This window comes from Choloepus didactylus, chromosome 1 (genome assembly GCF_015220235.1).
Source record: "Choloepus didactylus isolate mChoDid1 chromosome 1, mChoDid1.pri, whole genome shotgun sequence".
Classification (NCBI taxonomy): Eukaryota; Metazoa; Chordata; class Mammalia; order Pilosa; family Megalonychidae; genus Choloepus; species Choloepus didactylus.
Window position 1 is genome coordinate 223,517,435 of NC_051307.1, and position 21,454 is coordinate 223,538,888.

At 39.0% G+C, this 21,454-nt stretch overlaps 1 protein-coding gene and 1 pseudogene across 1 annotated transcript in view; one reads left to right on the top strand and one right to left on the bottom strand.

Moving 5' to 3' along the window:
* FRMD4B (FERM domain containing 4B) overlaps positions 1-21,454 on the bottom strand; it is a 338,099-nt gene that overhangs the window by 232,473 nt on the left and 84,172 nt on the right. The window contains exon 2 of the mRNA XM_037800162.1: positions 13,168-13,301. The gene's annotated coding sequence lies outside the window, so the exon portion shown is untranslated. The remainder of the gene's footprint in view (positions 1-13,167; positions 13,302-21,454) is intronic.
* On the top strand, positions 272-20,223 carry LOC119526984 (annotated as a pseudogene).

Here is a 21,454-nt window from a genome sequence, read left to right on the forward strand (position 1 = left end):
TTTTAAAAAATAAATATAATTTAAAGTAAAAAAAAAAAAGCCCATTGGAAAAAGAAAAGTGGATCCAAATGAGCAGAGGAACTGTGCAAAGCAGGGGGACCAGAGAGGACACGGGGACAATGCTGAGTTTTCAGATGTGTCATGGAGAACACTGGAAATGTCAGAGACAAACAATGAAAGAGGAAGTTAGAGAGGGAAGCAGGCAGGGAAAGTTCAGGCCTCCTTCCCCCGCGCTCTCTGCCCATTGTGGCTCTCACTGAGTCAGCGGAGAATGGCAAGAAAGCAGAGACCTCACCCACCCAAAGTCCAGCCTACCCACGGCCTGGAAGTAGAGGTGGATGTGGCTTGTGAGCGCAGCTCGGACACACCCAGGTACGGGGGTACTGCTCCCCTCACTTCATGAGATTTCAGCCAGGGCCCTGGAGTAGAGAGAACCCTGCTAAGGGACCTGGATTCTAGGCCAGACTAAGGATTAATTACCAAATGACTTGGGGTAAGGTACTTAAAGTCTCTGGGTCTTAGTTTCCCATAGGGTTGAATTAGATTAGGGATTGCACATTCAAATGCCAATAGAGGTCAGGCAGGTGATGAAAACGTGAGTCAACAGGGAGCAGTGGGGAACAGAGACCACATGTCTTGTGCAGAGGAGGCAGCCCTGATGTCTCCAGATGTTTCCAGGAGAAGCCAGAATTCAGACCTTTATGTAAAATCTCCCACTCTTTAAATGTTGGCAACAAATCCAAACTCTTTAAAAATACTGCATCACTTCCTTTAATTTAACAAAGGTGATATACCAAGGTAAATGCAGATAAGAAGGGGGGATAGGGGAGGCACGTTAGACACTTGACATTGGTGGTGTTGTCTGACTCTTTACCCTACTTTGACTTAAGATTACTTTTCCTTTTGCTACTTCCTAGCTGTCATTTTTTCCTTTCTTTTCCCTCTCTACCTTCTTTGATGCTCCCTCCTGCCTTGTGGAAGAAATGTAGATGTCCTTATATAGATAGTGGTGAAGATGGTGAACACATAAATATGTGACCATACAGAGGACCATCGATTGTTTACTCAGGATGGAATGTATGGGGTGTGAACAAAACTGTCTTAAAAAAAAAACAGGTTGATGTCAAAACCTCAAGGGCAATATACTGAGTGAAATAAGCCAGACACATATGGACAAATATTGCAGGGTCTCACTGGTAAGAACTAACTATAATATGTAAACTCATAGACATGAAATATAAGGTACCAAGATATAGGATGAGGCTTAAGAATGGGGAGTGGTTGCTTAGCATGAGCAGAATGTTCAACTAGGATGAACTTAAATGTTTGGGAATAAACAGAGGTGTGGGTAGCAAGATGTGAGAATAACTAACAGCGCCAAAGGGCATGTGAATGAGGTGGAAATGGGAAGCTCAGAGTCATAGATGTCACCAGAAGGAAAGTTGGAGGTCAAAAGATGGGAATGTATAAAACTGAATCCTATGGTGGGCAATATCCATGATTAACTGGACAAATATTAGAAAACTCTTCCATGAACCAGAGCAAATGTATGACAATTCAACTAGAAGTTAATAATAGAGGGGCATATAGGGAAGAAATATATACCTATTGCAAACTATATACTACAGTTTGTAGTATTTCAACATTCATAAACAGTAACAAATGTACTATACCAACACTACGAGTCAGTAATTGAGGGGGGTTGGTTAGAGTTTCCTTTTCTTTTCCTTTTTTTTTTTTTTTTCCCCATCTTTCACTTTATTTCTTCTTTGGAGTAATGAAAAGGTTCTAAAAATTGAACAAAAATTAAGTGTGGTGATGGATGCACAGCTGTAAGAGGGTACCAGGGGCAACTGATTGTACACTTTGGATCTCTGGATAATTGTATGGTATCTGAACAATCCCAATAAAAATTTAAAAAAAAAAAAAAACACTGCATCAGGCAAACCAGTCAAGTCTGCAGGCTAGTTTGCAATCTTGACTCCAGATCTGCCCCGACCCAAAAGGCAACCATCAGCCACAAGTGGCTCTTTCAACTGAACATAATAAAGATTTAATACAAATGGAAAATTCAGTTCCTCAGTTGCACCAGCCACATTTCAAATGCTCAGCAGCCACTTGTGTCAGTAGCTACCATATTGGACAGCACAGATATAGAACATTTCCATCTTCACAGAAAGTTCTCTTGGACAGCCCTGGTCTGGACAATCTCTAGGATGACTTTCAGCTATTAAAGCTGAAAATACAAGACAAAATGAAACACAGCTATCTTGATTACAGTGATGGTTGCATGAATCTACACATGTGATGAACTGACACAGAACTATACACATGCATTGTGCCAGTGTCCAATTCCTGTTTTTGATGTTGCACTATAATTATGTAACCATCGGGAAATCTGGGCGAAGGGTACAAGGGATCATTCTGTACTATCTTTGCCACTTCCTATGAACCTATCATTATTTAAAAAAAACAGTTGAAAAATCCAATCAAGAAAGCAAAAAAGAAAAAAAAAAAAGAAACAACTTTATTTTCATAATTGATAGGAAACAAAGCTGGAATTTCATTGCCTTGACAGAAAAAAATTGGTGTCAACATTTTCTCTTCATTCTGATGAATTTCATCCAACTGCGTTTAAATTGGTTTTAACAGTTAACAGAAACAGCCTGATTGTTTTTAATTTGCTTCAATCTACAAGCATAATCTTGAGTTATGTAAGTCATAGGGGTTTTAAATCTAAACGTGTATTAAATGAGGAGATGGGGATGGGGAAGTGAGAGGGCTGATTTTATGTTGCCTCGAACTTCTCCCTCCCCTCCTTGGCAACAGATTACTTTCCTGCAGAGCTTTGCATTGCCTGTGTAAGACTCTCCAGTGTGGCAATCAGCAATCTTTTAGATCAGGGACTGGTCGGCAAACTTTTTCTGTAAAGGGCCAGAGAGTATATATTTTTGGCTTTGCAGGCCATACAATCTCTATGACAAGTACTCACCTCTGCCTTGTAGCTCGAAAGCAGCCATAAACAATACATAAATGAATGAGCATGGCGTGTTCCTATAAAACTGTTTATGGACATTGATATTTTAATTTCATACAATTTTCCCACGTAATGAAATACTCTTCATTTGATTTTATTCTCCAATCATTTAAAAATGAAAAAGCCATTCTTAGCTCGGGTGCATACAAAACAGGTGGGGGCAGATTTGGCTCACTCCATTGTTTGCTGGCCCCCAAGTCATCCCTCCCTGCAAGCTCTCTGACAGGGAGACTAATGGGTCACCAGGCAAGGAAGGTTGGGCCCTGGCACACAAGTACCATTCACAAGGCATTTATCCAATTTAGGTCTGTACTTCGCAAATGCTGTTCAGGGATGGCGGGACCACACAGGCCCTTTTTTGGGGAAGACTATCTTATACATTTCTTTACTGACCTTAAAAAGAAATTGCTATGATATGCTATACGTTTCCTCTTAGCCACCTAGTAAATTGCATTTAAGGTTTAGTGAGAACTATTTTAGATGAAGCGTCTGGATTATTTCATGACTTTAGGTTTCCATAAAACCCTGATTTCTGGTTCCCCAGATAAATGGGTTGTTGCTTGCTATATGGCATAGAAAGCTACTTTCAATAAATTATTCACTTGTAGGTAATTTGCCAGCTCACAAACTGTGCTCCAACTAGTGAAACCCCCAGGCCTAAAATCTCAGCAGGATTCTGTTGGAAACTTTGGCTGATGAACATTTTGCTGCATTTTGAATATTCAACATGGTTTTGTGGACTATCTGTATGACAGTAAATAGCAATCGTAATTAATAACCCAAACATAAGTGTTTGCTGCATAAGTTAAGCAGAGTTTTATAGGAGACCTGGCACCTTTATTGTGTTGTTGGTGTGATTTTTCATTTGCAAACACTACATAAAATACACTGGCTTTGTCCTTGGGAAGTAAGTCATATGAGATGGTCCAGCAAGGGGAGTTATTTTCAGTCTGGGAGCTGAGATACAAGAGGAGAGGAACAGGAAAACGGTATTTCAAATGCTTTTAGAAGGTTATTAGTAAGTCAGTTGATGTGTTTAGGGGTCCTCCCTGCCTTTTCAAACTTTTCTTGACCAAATACCATCTTTGAGTGATTAATGGTGCAATCACTGGCACTGAGCTCTTCCTCATGGCCTTGGCCTCTTCCCCGAGCATTTCTGAATAAAGATGACATTATAGTGCTTACTGTGTGCCAGGCACCATTCTAAGCACTTCAAGTGCATGAGCCCATTTAATCCTCAGACAACCTTATGAGGTAGCTATAGTCATGACTATCTTTACTTTTTAGATGAAGAAACCAAGATGCCATGTCATTGCCCTGAGTGACACAGCAATTGAGGGGCAAAGCCAGGTTGTACCCAGAAAGTCTTGTTCCAGAGCCCAGTCCTTTCACTTGGCCACTATTATTGTGATGACTTTCAATAAAGCACTTAAAAATTGTGCAAGAAACCCAGATGCAATACAAAAGGGAGTTTTACAGCAGCTGCTTCCCTTAGCTTCAATATTCAGCTCATCTTCCTTCCTCTCTTTTTTCCTCCTTTCTCCCTCCCTCCCTCATCTTCCTTCCTTCTTTCTTCATTTCAATTTATATACAGTAAAAAGCCCCCCTCTTTTGGTACATAGTCTGTAAGTTTTTGACAAATGTAAACAGTCATGTTACCACTACCACAATCAAAACTGAACAGTTCCATCACCTCAAAAAATTCCTCTCTGACCCTTTGTAGTCAATCACTGACCCCACCCCAGCCCAGACACACCAGTGAAATTTAACCAAGGGTCCATGGCCTGCAAGGAATTCTTGAAGAGAATTCAAAAATAGAACTTGGATTAATGGGAAGAATTCATCTTTTTAAAATTATCACTGATCTCTCATTGAAATTTAGTATTCCCTTCATTTATGAATCTAGGTAACAAAATAAAGTAGTATTAGCAGTACCTATGTCTCGGCCACTAATAGAAATCACAGATTTTTTTTTTTTGTATTACTTTAGAGTGGTTGCTTAGATCAAAAAATACTGATTACATTCCTACTCTGAAATTACAATAATTAGACCCATCACTAGATCTTGTTATTTATTGAATTAATAAATAAGCATATTTGTTATTATATTACAAATATAACATTTTAATAACTGTATCTCAATATAGTCACATTTAAATTTAATTCTAATTTTTTTTTTCACGAACACATCTTTAAGCTTCACCAATTTATCAAAGGGGTCGCTCCCCCAGAGCATGGCTCTAATTAACAGAAACCGTATTTGAGGAAACTTATTCCACCATCCTGGGCAACAAAGAAACAAATCACACAAACAAGCACAAAATACTTTTGCAACATAACCCAACCAACATTTCATAAAGAAATGAATGAGACTCGATCACTGCCCAGACTAATGGAGAAATTATGTCTTGGTTTTTAAAACTGATCACGGGAGTAAAGCTTGTGCTTCTTTGCAGCCAAACACAACTGCTTTCTGTCCAGTAGGGTGGTGCAATAGCACCACCTGCCTCCTCTATGGGGATCCACATGTACAACAAGGGCACTTGCTAGTCTAGCCCTGTGCAACCTGCCAGAGTCGACAGACACCTTATGCACTCCAGAAAGAGGAGCCAGTCCCCGGTGAGCTCAAGCCTGACTGCAAGACGGTGTGAGCAACCAGAGTGGTTTATCAGCCACAACAGATGCAGCCAAAGCACTGAGAATTCACTGTCTCCAATTACTTGGAATCATTTGTGATCAGGATTGTTAGGAAGGCACATTTGCTTGTATCTCAGTCTGTCATCTCTGAGTAAATTTCTCTTTTGTAACTTATTAATGTAGTAAACAAATCAGTAGGAAAGATGGATGGGAATAGGCGATCTTCATAAGACATACGAACAGTCAAAAAAGCATAAGATAAAAGTGCTTGACCTCACTGATAATCAAAAATAAGCATTAAGCAAATGAGATACATTTTTTTCTCTTATCAGGTTGTCAAATGCCAAATTACTTTTAAAAAACAAATGAATTGACATAAGACATAGATTGGCGAACTTAAATCCAAATACAGTAATTCACAGTTGAAATACAAGCGACTTTTTTTTTTTAATTAAAAGATGAATTTAAGACTGGGTTAATTTCTGAAGCCAATTTCAAGAGGCAAGGCTAAAACAATTAGGTTCTAAATCACAAAATAAATAGAACCAATATAAAAAAACATCCTAGATGCTGTAACTAACTTTATCTTTTGGTAATCAGGATTTGAATACAATAGCTTTTTATTTCTACCTACACCCACTCCTCTGTTTTTACCTACTTTTTGCCCTCTGCCCCTTTCCTTACCATGGCTAGACCATGACTTTGTGCTATTGTTTTAAAAGACTTTGTTTGTCTTTACTGGTTTTATATATTGTTAACTACTCTCATCAGAAGTTAACTTCCCATTTAAACTATTTCTATGCAAGCTTTCTTAATTGTCCAATGTATCAGTCTCACCTCCTTTTTACACTGTAAATTCTTCAAGTGCATCTTCTTTTTCATTTCTAAAGTGTATTGGTCAGAGAAGACATTTGATAAACATTAATCGATTCTGCTGCCTCAAGAATGTGGATGGAGTTAAATTTAACAGGAAACAGAGGCTAGAGAATTAATAGCAAAGTTGACCCTGCTACTCATCATTTTCAGATCACACTCACCTGAAACTAGCTTTGGAAGTAGACCGTTCGCACAGCACACCCCACTGGCCATGGGGGAAAGTTCACTTCCAATGCACAATTTAAAATGAAATGTTCTCTCTGCTGGCCTACCATCTCAAGCTCATCTCTAAACCATTTGGAATTCAAGAAAACGAATAGCCTTCTTTTGCCCCTCTCTCTCATGTCGGCTTCAGCTGAAACATAAGAGGACTTAAAGAGTAATAGTTAATAGTGTGATTCATTGACTACTCATTACATTCCAGGCACAGTGCTAGGTGAATTAAATGCCCAATCCCATTCAATCCTCACAATGGCGTTTAGTACCACTACAAAGTGGATACACAATAAATATTTATTTTATGAATGAACCACAAGATAGGTGTAATTATTGTCTTTATATGATGGAGGGCTTCAAGGGGTTAAGTAACTCAGCACAGATTACAAAGCAAGTAAGTGGCAGAGCCAAGAGTAGAATCCCATCTAACTCCAGAGATCAGGCTTAAACTTGACACTAAAAGCAAACATTCAGCATTAAGGAAGAAACAATGTCAGATGATAATTAGGGTCAAAGTCTATAAGAACAGGTTAGGCTTTTTTACACTTTACACAGATTTTGCTAAAGTCTGACAAAGAGCACGGGCTGTTTTCTAAGTACCTTTTCTAGAGGCAACTCCACGGACATGCTAATTAAAACGGGGCATGTGCCACATGATAGCAATCAGAGTCAGAAACTCAGTAACAGAATGCAGGATGGGGCCTCTGGCACATACTGGGATGCAACAACCCTCTTGTTCCAGTTAGGTGGAGCACCTGTATAGCGTGCAATGGATAAGGTACTGCCATATAGTAGGGCTCTGATGGAGACTTTCGTTATTGTAGCTCTGAAATAGACTTTAAAAAATGTATACGTGTTGGGATTGGGGAGATTATGTTCACCTAAGAGAGTCACTATGGAGGGTTCCAGAGGTGGGCACTGGATAGGAGAGTTGACCACTCACACTAACACCGATCTATCGGTAATGCCTGCTCAGGCCTGCAAGGAAGGCTGGTGAGGCTGGTTCTGAGTTCTGTCAAGAAAGGGTGCTGTGACTGATTATCAATGTCGACCCAGCGTGGGAGGGGAGGGTGGCATATTTAATGCATATTTGCTCCGCCAGGACTGGAAGGCAGTGCCATGTCTGTTAATCACCACGGACATGCCTCGGAGCTGCAAACAAGAACTTAGAGGGAAGATGGCAGTGAGGACCTGGGAAATTTAAATCAGAAAATAATCTCAGCTGTGAAAACAGAAGGGTCTGTGGGATTTATCCTCAGCTGTGATAAGACCACAGATGCTTTTAGGGGCCCAGATGACAGAAGGGCCACTTGACTGAGACAAGAGGGGAAAAAAGCCAAACAATATGGCTCACAATCTGTATTCTTGTATTTACCCAAGGGAGCTATATTGCTGTTTCTTCAGTTCAGCTTCATGTGTTTTGGAAATGTAGACTATTTATAGAACTTCTTATCGTTCTTATTTCTTTCCCTCATTCCTTAAGAGTTTTCGCAAAGTCTGCTTGAATATGTCAGCCTGTCTCAGGTCTGTTTAGGGAAAAGATGAATAAGTTTTGGCCGAAGTTTAATTTGAATATAAAAGGGCAAACACTGACCCCTGGTGGTAGATAGTATTTGGAAAATCCCCAGGGAACAAGGTTTCCCAACAAATGTTCCAGGAAACACTAAGCCCTCAAGGTTTTCAATGAGAAAAGTGTTCCATGGTAAAGCAACTCAGGCAAACAGTTACATAATACATATATTTTAATTATATATATAATAGCCCTTTCTTGGCAACTCACAGTACTTATTAACATATTAAAGTCCCTAAGAAGTCTTGCAGTAAAGAAACTGTTTAACTCCTTTTAATTAAGGATTTCCTAAATTTATTTGAGCATAGACACACAATTTTTAAAGAAAGTTATTATTAACCAAACTTTTTGGGAGATACGAGTCTAAGGGGCACAGAACAAATATGGGATCACATTTCCCCTTCCAATTTGGAGATTTCCTTTCCAAAGTCCTTCCCTGCTAAACCTGTGATAACTTGCATTGTGATGTATAGCTTTCCCCATGTCTTCTTGACTGCTCTCATTAGTGAAGATCTGGGTAAAAGTTAAAGAATAATTCATTTCTCAGCTAGAGACAAATCATTTCCATATTTCTGGTCATAGACTTCTTCTACTAGAGAGAAGCCAATAGCTTTTCAATACACTGAAACTCTTCAGTTAAAACTATGCAATAGAAATCCTAGAAATGCCTGAACAGTTTACAGATGGCTCTGATGATACTAAAGCTCTTAAGACAGGGAAGGTGGTAAAACACAGTGGCTAAAAGTGTTGTGGGCTCTGGCACCACTCCAGTGTCGGCCTCTCACCAGCTGTGTCACCTTGGGCATGTTACCTAACCTCTCTGTTCTCAATGTCTTCATCTGTAAAATGGCAATAACAACATCTCCAAGCTGGGTCAAGGATTAAATGAGTTAATACATGTAAGGTGCTAAAAACAGTGTCTGGCAGTTGGCTAGCAATTTGTTGCTTCTTAATTTGCACTCCTAATATTAGGAATATAAAGTATCGTTTAAAAAGAAAACAGTAGATTTCTTTGTTCTTCTTAAAACTACTGTACTTTTGTTTTAGGCCATGAGACAATTAAGCATTTTTAGTCAACTATCACTAAAATTTAGTAGGGTGATATTCTAAAAGATTAACATTTTTTTTTATTTGGAAAAAATGAGAAGCTTTCATCTTGTTAAAAACTTGACTTGCAAGCAGACTTCCATAGGAAAAACATTCATTTGAATCCCTAGCACTCATTCTATATTTAGATTTTTTTTGCATTCATACGCAAGTTTGATGGTTTTAAAGTTAGTACTTGTTTTGAAGGGCAAAAAAGGGGCACGAGTATGTTTTATTCCTTTTTCTAAAAAATTTAACTTAAATGGTTAACTTTGGACGGTAGATGAAGAGAGCTTTTAATTTTTGAAATCATAAATAGTTTTACTATTTGAAAATTTTTACAAAAATCAGGCATAATTCTGAAATTAAAAAAAATCTAGGAGAACATTTAAAAAATAAGAGCCATCAAAAAGGGAAGCACGGTCCTGGACCTCACAGAACTTACACCAATAGAAAAGGCAGGTGAAATGTACCAATAGGAAAGGCAGGTGAAACTAAGTGAGGAGACAAATTCCCAGTAATAATGAGTGCTATGAAGGAAACGGGCAAGGAAACAGGAAACTCATCTGAAGATGAGTTCATGAATGATTAACTTCTGTCTTCTTTGCTTTTGTGCATGTCTTTTCCTTATACCTACTTTAAATAACCAAGCTCGTCACCTGTCAGACTGGCAAGACCAAAAAAAATTTTGAAAACCACTTGTTGGAAGGATCTGGACAAAGAGGCTCTCATACTCACTGTTGATGAGAATGTCAGGAGGGGTAAAATTTTCAAAGCTAACTTCACAGAGGTTCCCTTCAAGGAGAGCATCCTATGCTGCTAGTCTAAGACTTATAGGAAAAGGCAAAGCAATCTATGGCAAGGGAGCAAGAGAATTCAGGCTGCCTTGTGCAGTGTGTGCAAAGCCTCCAAGTAGAAACCAGCTGGTTTTAGAGGGATTGGAAAGAAGCTAAGGAATGAGGTTGGAGTAAATGGCTGGGGTCAGGTCACACCAAACCTTAGAGATTATAGCAGAGTTCAAGATGATCTAATTTGTAATTGAAGACGATCCTGCATCATTTAAGTCTGCATTTCTCAATATTTCTCAAAGTACCTGGACCAAGAGGGATTAATCAGTAAGAGTCTGAGAAATGCTCTCAGCCACCTGTAGCTTTCTTTGGTCTCTGCCTGGTGCCCATCAGTTCCTGTGAAAGTCGCTCGAACAGAGTTAAAGAAACATTACCCTCCATTTCTCCGACCTCTTTTTTGGTTCTTCCACATCATCATCCGCCAAGACAATGGCTCATCTCTCAAGAATAGTTTACTGAATGATAAAAACAGCTAATATTTACTGAGCACTTTTTAGGTTCTCAGCAGTCTTCCAAGTGCTTTTTATGTTTTAACCCATTTCATCTTCTCAACACCCTAGGAGGTAGGTGCTAGTATTCCCAACATTTTACAGATGAGGAAACTGAGGCAAAGAGTGATTAATCACTTTCTTCACAGTCACCCAGGAGGTAAGCAGTAGAGCAAGAACTTCCAGAGTCCATGTCCTTAACGCAACACTCCTCTCTGGCAGGGGCTAGTGTGTGGAAATTGCAATCCGACTGTTCATTTCACTCAAGGAAGCATTTTGAGGAAACTGTAAATGCTGGCTAAACTGTTGTATAATCTATATGTGGACAATTCACACTTTTTTTTTAATTAAATTCAGTTTTATTGAAATACATTCACACACCATACAATCATCCATGGTATACAATCCACTGTCCACAGTATGATAACATAGTTATGCGTTCATCACCACAATCTATCTCTGAACATTTTCCTTACATCAGAAAGAACCAGAACAAGAATAAAAAATAAAAGTGAAAAAAGAACACCCAAATCATCCCCCCATACCACCCCATTTGTCCTTTAGTTTTTATCCCCATTCTTCCACTCATCCATACACTAGATAAAGGAGGTGTGATCCACAAGGTCTTCACAATCACACTGTCACCCCTTGTAATCTACATTATTCTATAATTGTCTTCAGGAGTCCAGACTGCTGGGTTGGAGTTTGGTAGTTTCGGGTATTTACTTCTAGCTATTCCAATACATTAAAACCTAAGAGGTGTTATCTATATAATGCATAAGAATGTCCACCAGAGTGACCTCTCGACTCCATTTGAAATCTCTCAGCCACTGAAACTATTTCGTCTCATTTTGCATCCCCCTTTTGGTCAAGAAGATACTCTCAGTCCCACGATGCCGGGTCCACATTCATCCCCGGGAGTCATACTCTGCGTTGCCAGGGAGATTTACAACCCTGGGAGTCGGGTCCCACGTAGGGGAGAGGGCAGTGAGTTCACCTGTCGAGATGGCTCAGTTAGAGAGAGAGAGGGCCACATCTGAGCAACAAAGAGGTACTCAGGGGGAGACTCTTAGGCACCATTACATGCAAGTTTAGACTCTCCTTTGTGGTAATGAGCTTCATAAGGGCAAGTCCCATGCTCGAGGGCTCAGCACATCAAACTGCCAGTCCCAATGTTTCTGAAAACATCAACACCAGTCCAGGTGAGGATGTCCAACACATCCGCACCTTTCCCCAGATCCTCGGGGCTGGGGACGGGGAGGTTGTAAATATATTTTTTATTATCTGCCCAAATTACTCTAGGATGTGTCACTATTTCACTCCAGCCTATACTAACCTACCGTATCTCACTTCCTATTCAAAGTTCCATGCAATTGTGGTGTTTGAACAAATCAACTGTAGAGTTGTACCGTTTAGAAAATCTAGATCCTGTACCAAATAGATATCTATTCCCTTGGTCTCATATGGAAGTTGAAGTTTTAAAACACAATCAGTTTCAACCTTCACCCTTTGGCCTGGCTTGCCCTGGTCTTAACCAGACCTGCTTCATTCATATCATTAATTGAAGTCTGGGCTCTTTTCCAGCTTTTTTTTTTTTTTTTTGACAGTGGCTGTATGCACTAATACTGACATTCATATCTGCCGAGCTCTAGCTCTGAGTTTCAGGTGTCTCAGAGATATGCAGACAATTCACACTTTTACACTTCGTACATCGGTATTCTTCCAACTACCTGTCAAATATGGACTTCCAAGATAAGCTAATGCAGGAAAATTTTGAGATTTCATATAGGAATGCTGCCTACATGCCCAGCAGTTTGGTTTCCATAGTATTGCCATCTTCATCTTTATAGCAGTGGTTTGTGGAGCCATTCAAGATTTCATTTTGTCCTTATTATTTTTCAAAACTCAGTGGAGAGTATTGATATTAAGGATACAAATCATACCCTTACTACAACTATGCTAAGGATGGAAATCATTATATGTGTACAAATAATTAACCATTAGCTTTGGTCAACTGTCCACTGGACTTAAGCTGATCAAGCATTCAACTGTGACAAAAAAGAAATTAATTTTATAAGTATGTATCAAATATTGGAAATATATTATAGGAAATGTATCTAAAGCAAAATATACTTGGTATTTTTTTAAGCTTTCTCAGAATAGAATTTTTTAATAAAATGTCTGTTATTCAAGTTTTGGATACTTAGCTTTTATATGAAAGGAGTGGAATGTTTTTACTAATTTTCTTCCTCATTCCTACTGACACAAATGTTTTGATGATATATCATTGATCATATCATATGATATCCCCAATTCACAAATAAATATATACTCACACACAAACACACATAAACCCACGTTCCTGTTCTAATATATCAGAGTTCAGCTTTTACAAAGCTGTCCCCTTACCTTTAACTAGTGAGTGTTACCTCCCTCTTGCCTTCCTTTTGTTTTCACTGAGATAATCTTCAGATTTTGTTTTCTATGCACAGATGTCATCTTTTTCTTTCACACATTCTTTCTTCTGGATTCCTCATCAAAGCCTGTAACACAGAAGAGAGAAGCTCCTTAATTTCTGTAGGCACACAGGAAGGAGCTATAAATCTCAAGTCAGTGACGCTTCTAATTTATTTCTAATTTCCCCCTGGCTGGCTGTAATTTAATCACACTTTTAGAAATTCGCCTAATTGGATGAGATTTAGAATAGTGCTATCTCAAAATACAGATGAAATTGAGACCGTTCTCCTTAACAATTAAAGATTTGAGGCTGGGTTGGCTTCTTACATTCTACATTTCATTGAATACAGGGTGTCAGACTTCTACTGTCTCTGTAGGAGATTCTGAAATGCTAAAAGTTATCTATAGTCAGTTGTAAAGTCAGGGCTGTCAAAGTGGGAAGACGCAATAAAACGTCACCTCAGAATCAGTGTTTCAGAATTTACTGAAACCAGGATGGCCTTTCCGAATCTCGTTTTTAACAGATTTCAGTTGCGGATAGAATGAAACACGTGCCGTGAATACTGACAAAATTTACTGTGTGTATCGCTCCATAAGATACGCTCATTTATATGTATTTGTCATTCTCCCTATAAAATAAAACAGCTTTTCCCCAGAAGCTTTCCTTAATTCAGGAAGCATGTCTCCTTTGTTTGCTGTGAGTCTGAACTCTTTCACACACAACACTAGTGTGTAAAACTGGACAAGAGGTAGGCAAAAACAGCAGATGCAGTATCCACTGTTCTGCCACGAGGGTAAGTGTAACTCTACCCTTGAGCCATGTGCATTGTACCTCCCCACCCCATATGGCCTCAGTTCCTCTCGGATGCGGAGGCAGCCATGGGGTGTAAGACGGCGGCATGGAAACAAAAAGAACTCGAGATGATCTGTTCCCAAGCACCTTTGCCCCTTCACTCCTTACCAATGTCATATGACAAATCCATCTTTTCTAACAGGGAAGTGATATTCAAGGAGCTGGACCAGCACGATGTAGGCTGGGAGTTTCTTGTAGGCAATATTGTTCAGTATTAGTATTTTAGGAGGAAAGAGGAAACAAAATAATTCACGTATCTTTAAACTCTCTAGGCCAATTAAAGGCTAATTTATGATGGGCTTTCTAAATGAAACATTAAAATGCTCACCAAGTTACATTTAAATAGTGAAATCAAATGTTCATTGTGCAAAGTTATGGGGATATGGGTAATGTTTCGGATAGTACTAAAATCAGACCGAAGAGCTCTCATGTCTGATCATCCTCAGTCCCCATGATTTCTGGGTTAGACATTGGACCAGAAAGAATATACTAGAAGTATACTGTAGTTTGAGCTCCCACTTCACAGATAAGATAAATGAGGCCCAAAGAGAGAGAGTGACTTGCAAAGCTTGCACAGAACAAGTTCAGTACATTATCTGCTTTATCACAACATCTCTCCACACCGTTTATGTAAACCAGGTGACAAAAGCTCCTTGAGGTATTGAGCCTAGCAAATGATGACATAACAGGCAACGTCTAGCATCATGTGTAAGGAACTAGTTAAATCCCTTACTTCTTTAGCCACTGTTAACAAGGACTACACAGCTGACATCAGCTCAGATGACGACGGCATTCTTTTGGGTGCCTACAACAGCTACCATTTATTGATTGCCCAAAAGGGACCACATGTTGTGCCAGACACCTGACTTACATTGCTGCTAATGCTTCTAGTGCTCTGAAAATAATAATAACCCCATGAAGATGAGGAAACTGAGTCAGGGAAATTAGATACCTTGTCTGAGTCTACACACAGCCAGTAAGCTTTCTGATTCCATGGCCCCAAATATTCTGGCTTCTGAGCACGATGAGCACAATAAACCAAGGAAATATGCAACTATTTGAAAACCCCAGAGCCCAGGAATATAAACAGAGTGGACAGTATCTGGGAGGAAAATTGAGGTAAGAGCATTATAGGAATATATTCTTCTACAATGACTCTTAACATGCAGGAGGGATATGTCCCAAGGCCTTTGAACATACCAAATAGGTAAATGACATGAGAACATACAATTTCATCCATAAAACTCAGCAATAGATAATTGTGATTTTAGTTAGGCAACAGGGATGAACAAAGAAGTTCAAATTCTCATTGGATTGGGGTGGATGAGGTATGATCACACACTCAGTAAGTAACCAGCTCTGGTGCCACAGTAATCAATAATAATCAGGCTAGATAAGTAACTTGTTACTAGAAAAGTAACAGCCTGCAATGTCATTGGCCTTCAGTGTGGCACATGAAGAGGTGCAGCCCTCTTGTATTTGAATTCAGGAATCCACAGGTTTTAGGTTGAAAAAGGCGGGTGGGGGCATGTTGAAATAAACTTGGGTCATGGTTTAAACCAGGGATCAGAAAACCACAGCCTTGGGTCAAACAAATCTGGACTACTACCTGTTTTTGTGAATAAAGTTTTATTGGCATACAGCCCCATCCATTCATTTACATATTGTCCATGGCTGCTTTTAAGCTACAACTGCAGAGTAGAATAGTTGTGACAGAGATTGCCTGGCCTGTAAGGCCAAAAATATTTACAATCTGGCCCTTTATGGAGAAAGTTTGGCATCTGCTGATTTAAGTAGGTTTCTCAGGGTCTTGAATACACTTATATATTTCCAATCTTCTAGATCAGGATATGTAGTAGAATTGAGGTAGTTTCTAAAGTCAATTCAAAATGAAAACTGCAAATGGTCAAAATTAACACTGAAAATCCCTTAAGAAAATTACCACTCTGGATATCATCATCATATAGCCAGTTTTTTCCTCCAAAGTTGTAAAAGATAAAATTATTCTTTGAGTACCACATGGAAGAGTTTTTATGGGCCACTTGTATAAGAGGATGCACATCTTTAAATAACAGAATCATTCTCACCATGGTCAGACACTTGAAGGAACTGAGACCAACCCGGAAACACAAAGTTCAGATTGCCATCTCAAACTCACTTTTTGAATTTGCAGAAGTTAAACATGCATTTGATGCGACTCTACAAGGGTTTGCATTGTTTCTCAACTTTCTGAACCACAGAGTCCCATCCCCTCCACTCCCCCCCACCCTCACCCCAGAAAAGCCTCTAATGGAAACTGTGTTCCATGGAACACATTTTGAGAAGTGATGGAATACTCAAAACATGGTCTTACAGAGCAGTCAAATGGACAGAGCACAGGTGTGAGGTTTCTTACACTGATTATGGAGGAAGGGTAGGAGCATAGTTGCAGAGACAGGGTTGGGGAGGACATCAATTATTTAGACATCGGTGAATGTTTCATGGTGCTAAAAAAGCCAAGCAACTGACAAATTCTTGGCTTGCTGAAGTGACAGCAGAGATGCTGGGGTGCTCACTCGGCAATTCCAATGGCCAACACTCTTTGCTTCAGGCACTGGCTGGCAACCCCCACCCTATCCTCATCCTTCTGCTCACCCCCATTCACTCTCCACCTTGCAGCCAAAGTGGGAGTAAAAGTACAGAAACATGCAAAGGATAAAGCAGCAAACTCCTATCCATGTGCCCATCACTCAAAATGAACAAATGTTACTTTTTGTACTTATTTCACATCCTGCTTTTACTCTTTTAAGAGATGGAACCATACAGAGTTAAAATCCCTTATGTTAGTCTCTGCTGTCCAATTCTTTCTTCCTCTTCAGAGGCAACCACTATTATGAATTTGGTGGATATCCAGTTTGTACACGCACACACACGCATATAACCCAAATGACATATCCTATAATTTTGTGGTTTCAAAACTTAATATACTATGTATCATACTGTGCATTACATTCTACTCCACATTGTTTTGGAGTTATTTTCATTTTGCTACATATAGATGTAGGTTATTGAAGGCTATATAGTGCTCTATCATATGACCATAGCACAGTTTAATTTTCAGTTTCTGGACTGATGGATATTGGGGTGGTATCCAGTTTTGGGTCCGAAGCAAGGCTACTGCAGTGCACAGCCTTCAGGTTCTGCTTCTATGCATAGCCCTCCCAGTTCAGCTGCAGAGATGGTCAGGGCAAAACCTGCAGGCTTGTATTTGGCAGGAATCTGTGCACAAGCGCAGGAATTTCTCCTGGGGGATCTCGCCTGGGGCAGTTCAGTTCTCCTAGGGAATATCTGGAAATGTAGGAGAATATTTTGTGGGTTGGGATGTGGGCTGGGGCAGGGATGCCAGATCTTCTACAGTGCATGAGATAGTCCTAAATAACAAAGACTTGCCCCCCACAAAATACCAAGAGCTTCTTCTTTGAGAAAGAGTCTCTGTATTGCAGAATATGTGCATCGTTAAGTTTAACTAGAGAATGTAGAGAATGCAACTTGCTCTCCAAAGTACCACCTGCTGCAGACGAACGTGCCTGTTTGCCTCAATTCCTTGCCAAGTCTCACTGTCAGAATCATTTTTGCTACTCTGATGGGGGTAAAATGCTATCTCATCATGCCTTTAACCTTGTATTTCTCTGATATTGTTACTGAAGTGGAATATCTTTTCATATTTTTGATGCCCATTCATGTCTCCCCTTTGGAGAAGGGCCTGCTAATAAGCTGCCCGTTTTTCTATTGGGTAGTTTGCATTTTCCTTATTGATTTTTAGGAGTGAGTGATTCTGGAAATTTAGCTTCTGTCAGTTATTTGGGGTTGCAAATAACTTTTATCAGTTTCTTGCTTGCATTTTAATTTTATGGTGTTATTTTATGCAGAAGTTATATATTTTGATATATTGAAATCCATCAACCTTGTCAGTACAGAGTATGATTTTTTGTGTGTCTGTAGCTTATAAAATCTCCTCTATGCCAAGATCATAAAGATAGCCTCTTTATTTCCCCTATAGGTTCTAAATTTTTATATTTTGCATCTCACTATTTTTGTACATGTGATTAGGAATCTGATTATTTTTCCCTGTGGAAAACCAGTTGTTTCAATATCATTTACTTCTGATGTTCCATGTTTTCCATTTCTGATTTGTAATGTCTTTTGTATGATCTAAAAGGTCCACAAATGTTAAAGTCTATCATTGGGCTTTCTATTCTGTCTCATTTGTCTATATCCCTCTCCTAATAACACATCTAAATTAGTATGACTTTAGAATAAATTTCTTTTCAGTAGAAGTCTCTTTTTTCTTCTTTTGCAGAATTTCCTTATGATATTCTTGAATTTTTATATTCACATTCCAATTTTAGACTGCTGTTGGGATTTTGCTTAGAACTGCACTGAAATTATAAATACTTTCATAAAAATTGACATTTTTTTAATACTGACCTTCCCTTCCATGTATATGGTATATCTTGCCATTTCTTTAGCTCTTTTATGTTTTTAATAACTTTTTGCACTTTTCTCTGTGAAGTACCTACACATCTTTTTAAGACTTATTCTAACTTTCTACATAGTGTTGAGTGCAAGAGTGATTTCTTTTAAAAACTCAAATCTGACGATATCAACTCATCCTACACACAATGTAGCTCTCTGAAGGTTTCCTGTTACACTTGGAATAAAATGCAAATGCTGTACTTCAGTGTGACTACAATAAGTGGCTGGCCCTGCCCTCCTCTCAGACTTTAGCCTGTAACTTAGTCATGAAGCTTTAGCCACACTGGTTTTCTTTATGTACCCGAAGATGCCAAGGTAATTCCCCCTGGGGGAATTTTGCTTAACTGAGCTTCAAAGACAAAAAATAGTATCCAAAGATATTTTGATACAATGATCTATATAGTAAGAAAGATGAGCAGTGTGTTCCAACCAAAAGATTTCCAAGGAAACTTCAAAGAACCAAAGGAATGTAAAAAGAATATGAAAAAAGGCTTGTAAATATTATTAAAGGCATGGAAGTTGCATTAAGCTCACTGAATGTACAAACAACCAAGGCATCCAAAAGAAGACCAGTTAAAAGTTCGGAGGCTACAACTGGTAGGCATTAAAAAGCTACAGATGATACCGCAAAGAAGAGAAATGAGCCTCTAAGTACCGAGTTACAGGAGGCTGCACCTGCTGTTGCAGAGTTTGTCCCTTTTGACAAGCAGGGGACCAGGTCAGAGCTGCTCAGGCAGCTTCAGCCACACAAGGAAGACCTGAGGGCACAGAAAGATGGGGAAAGACAGAAAGTTAGTTTCAGTAACATAATATCAGAGATGAAAGTTGGCAGATCAGCTATAGCTAGAAATAGTATGAGACCAAGCATCAGATGCAATTTGATGAAGTATCAGAAAACCATATTGACAAGGGAGAGACCACTGATCTTAGAAAAAGTTTTAAGAAAAACATATTAAAATGGAAGAGACTTAATATTTTTGATATTAAGGCAGTTACGGAAGAGGTATCTGAAACAGAGACGTCACCTTCACTTTGGAATGTGGAATTTGCTAAGCAGTTAGCCACAGTAAACCAACAGCCCTTTCAGAATAGTTTTTTTTTTTTTTTTTTGAGCATTTTGGTCACCTGTTTCATTTTCAGACTTTTGCTGTTAAAAAAACACTTCAAAACACACAAAAAACAAAACTTCAAAACACATGAAGTAAAAATTAAGAGAATTAAAGGAAAAACAAACATATCTGCAAACAGATTTGAAGATGTTTAACATTCCATTCTCATTAATAGGTATAACAACCAGATTAAAAAAAAGAACAATAATGACATAAACGATCTGAACCTCCCTTTCAGAATAGTTGGACAAAGGGGGGAAACTGTAGGAGTGCCCAATTAACAAGCAAGCAGGTTTCAATCATGATGCTTCAGAATTTCACGACACTTATTTTTGGATAAATACCTGGAGGATTTTCCAAAACAAGGAACAATTCGCCATTTCATAGAGTTGGTGACCTGCAGCCTTTCCAAAAACCTATATCTGAGTGTTAAGCAGAAGGTTGATCAAAGAGTGGTTTAGAAATTATTTCAATGAAAAAAGGGACATTCTAAAAGACAGTGACATAACAATTCAATTGAAGGCCATGTGAATTTTTATTTCAAGCTATTTGGATATGGATATTGTCACCAAATAAAATAACTTTACTAGGGAAAAAAAAAAAAGATGGTAAACATGGAACTAAACAACCCAAAGATCCAATTTCAGCCCAAATCTCATACTACATGGAGAAATTAAACAATTCTTAAATATTTAATAATACCCTGTAATTTTTTAGACTCCTGGGCTACAAAATTTCTGACAAAGCAATTCCCAAGCCATAATTAACAAAAATAGGCAAGCTACCAAAAAGTCTCCCAAAGCATTAGTAAACTCCTCTAAGTGCTCCCCCTGCAGCGAGCATGATGCATTTGGGTGATACTCCTGCAATAAACAACACAAGCCAGAAAGGGTTTGGATCTTCCTCTGAACTGATGTCTGCTGAAAATGGCTGTAGGAGAAGAAGCTTGTGATTAGAAGATCACAGTTCCAGCACCCACTTATTAGCACGTCTGGAGAGTCACAGAAGGGAGATGATGGGGTCTTTCCAACTAGAGTTCCAGCCACAGGATATTTACAAACACTTAGTGCTATTTCAATCTCTGGAGTAATTCTGTGGCAGCTCTAACAGCAGACAAAGGATGCAGACACTCCAGCCAATCAAGCCAGTGGTTTTGTAAGAAAGACTCCTACCATCTAATAGTCATAAACCACGTTTCTTTTCCCTCATCATCCCAATTCCTTTCCAACAGTTAGTGGCAATACCTCTAAAACACGCACCCTGTTTGTTAATATATCCTCATCTCCAGTGCCATCACCCTAGTCCAAGCCACTATCATCTTTCCCTTAGACTACTTCAATAGTTTGCTTACTAATTTCCCTGCTTGAATCCTGAGATAATTCCTTCTTCACACAATGGCCATATTTATGTATCAGATTTTTCTCTCCCCGGCTTAAAATTCTTTAGTATCTTCTGATAGTACATTAAAAAAAAAAACACACCTTAAACTCCAGCCTCCTGGGACTCGATCCATCTCTTAAGCCCTATTTCATGCTGGTTTCCTCTTCATTTTTGATACTTCCAGTGTTGGTTTCCTTTTCCTACTTTACTTGGCCAAACTCATTCTTAACGCAGTGCCTTTGCACTTCCCTTGCCCATTGCTTGGATCACTGCTTCCCCAGATCTTGTAGCTGGCTTCAGCTCATCTTTCCAATTTGGCTCACATGACCTTCCCTGCCCACTACATCCTAAATAGTTTTAACCTGCCTTTGTGTTTTTCTCT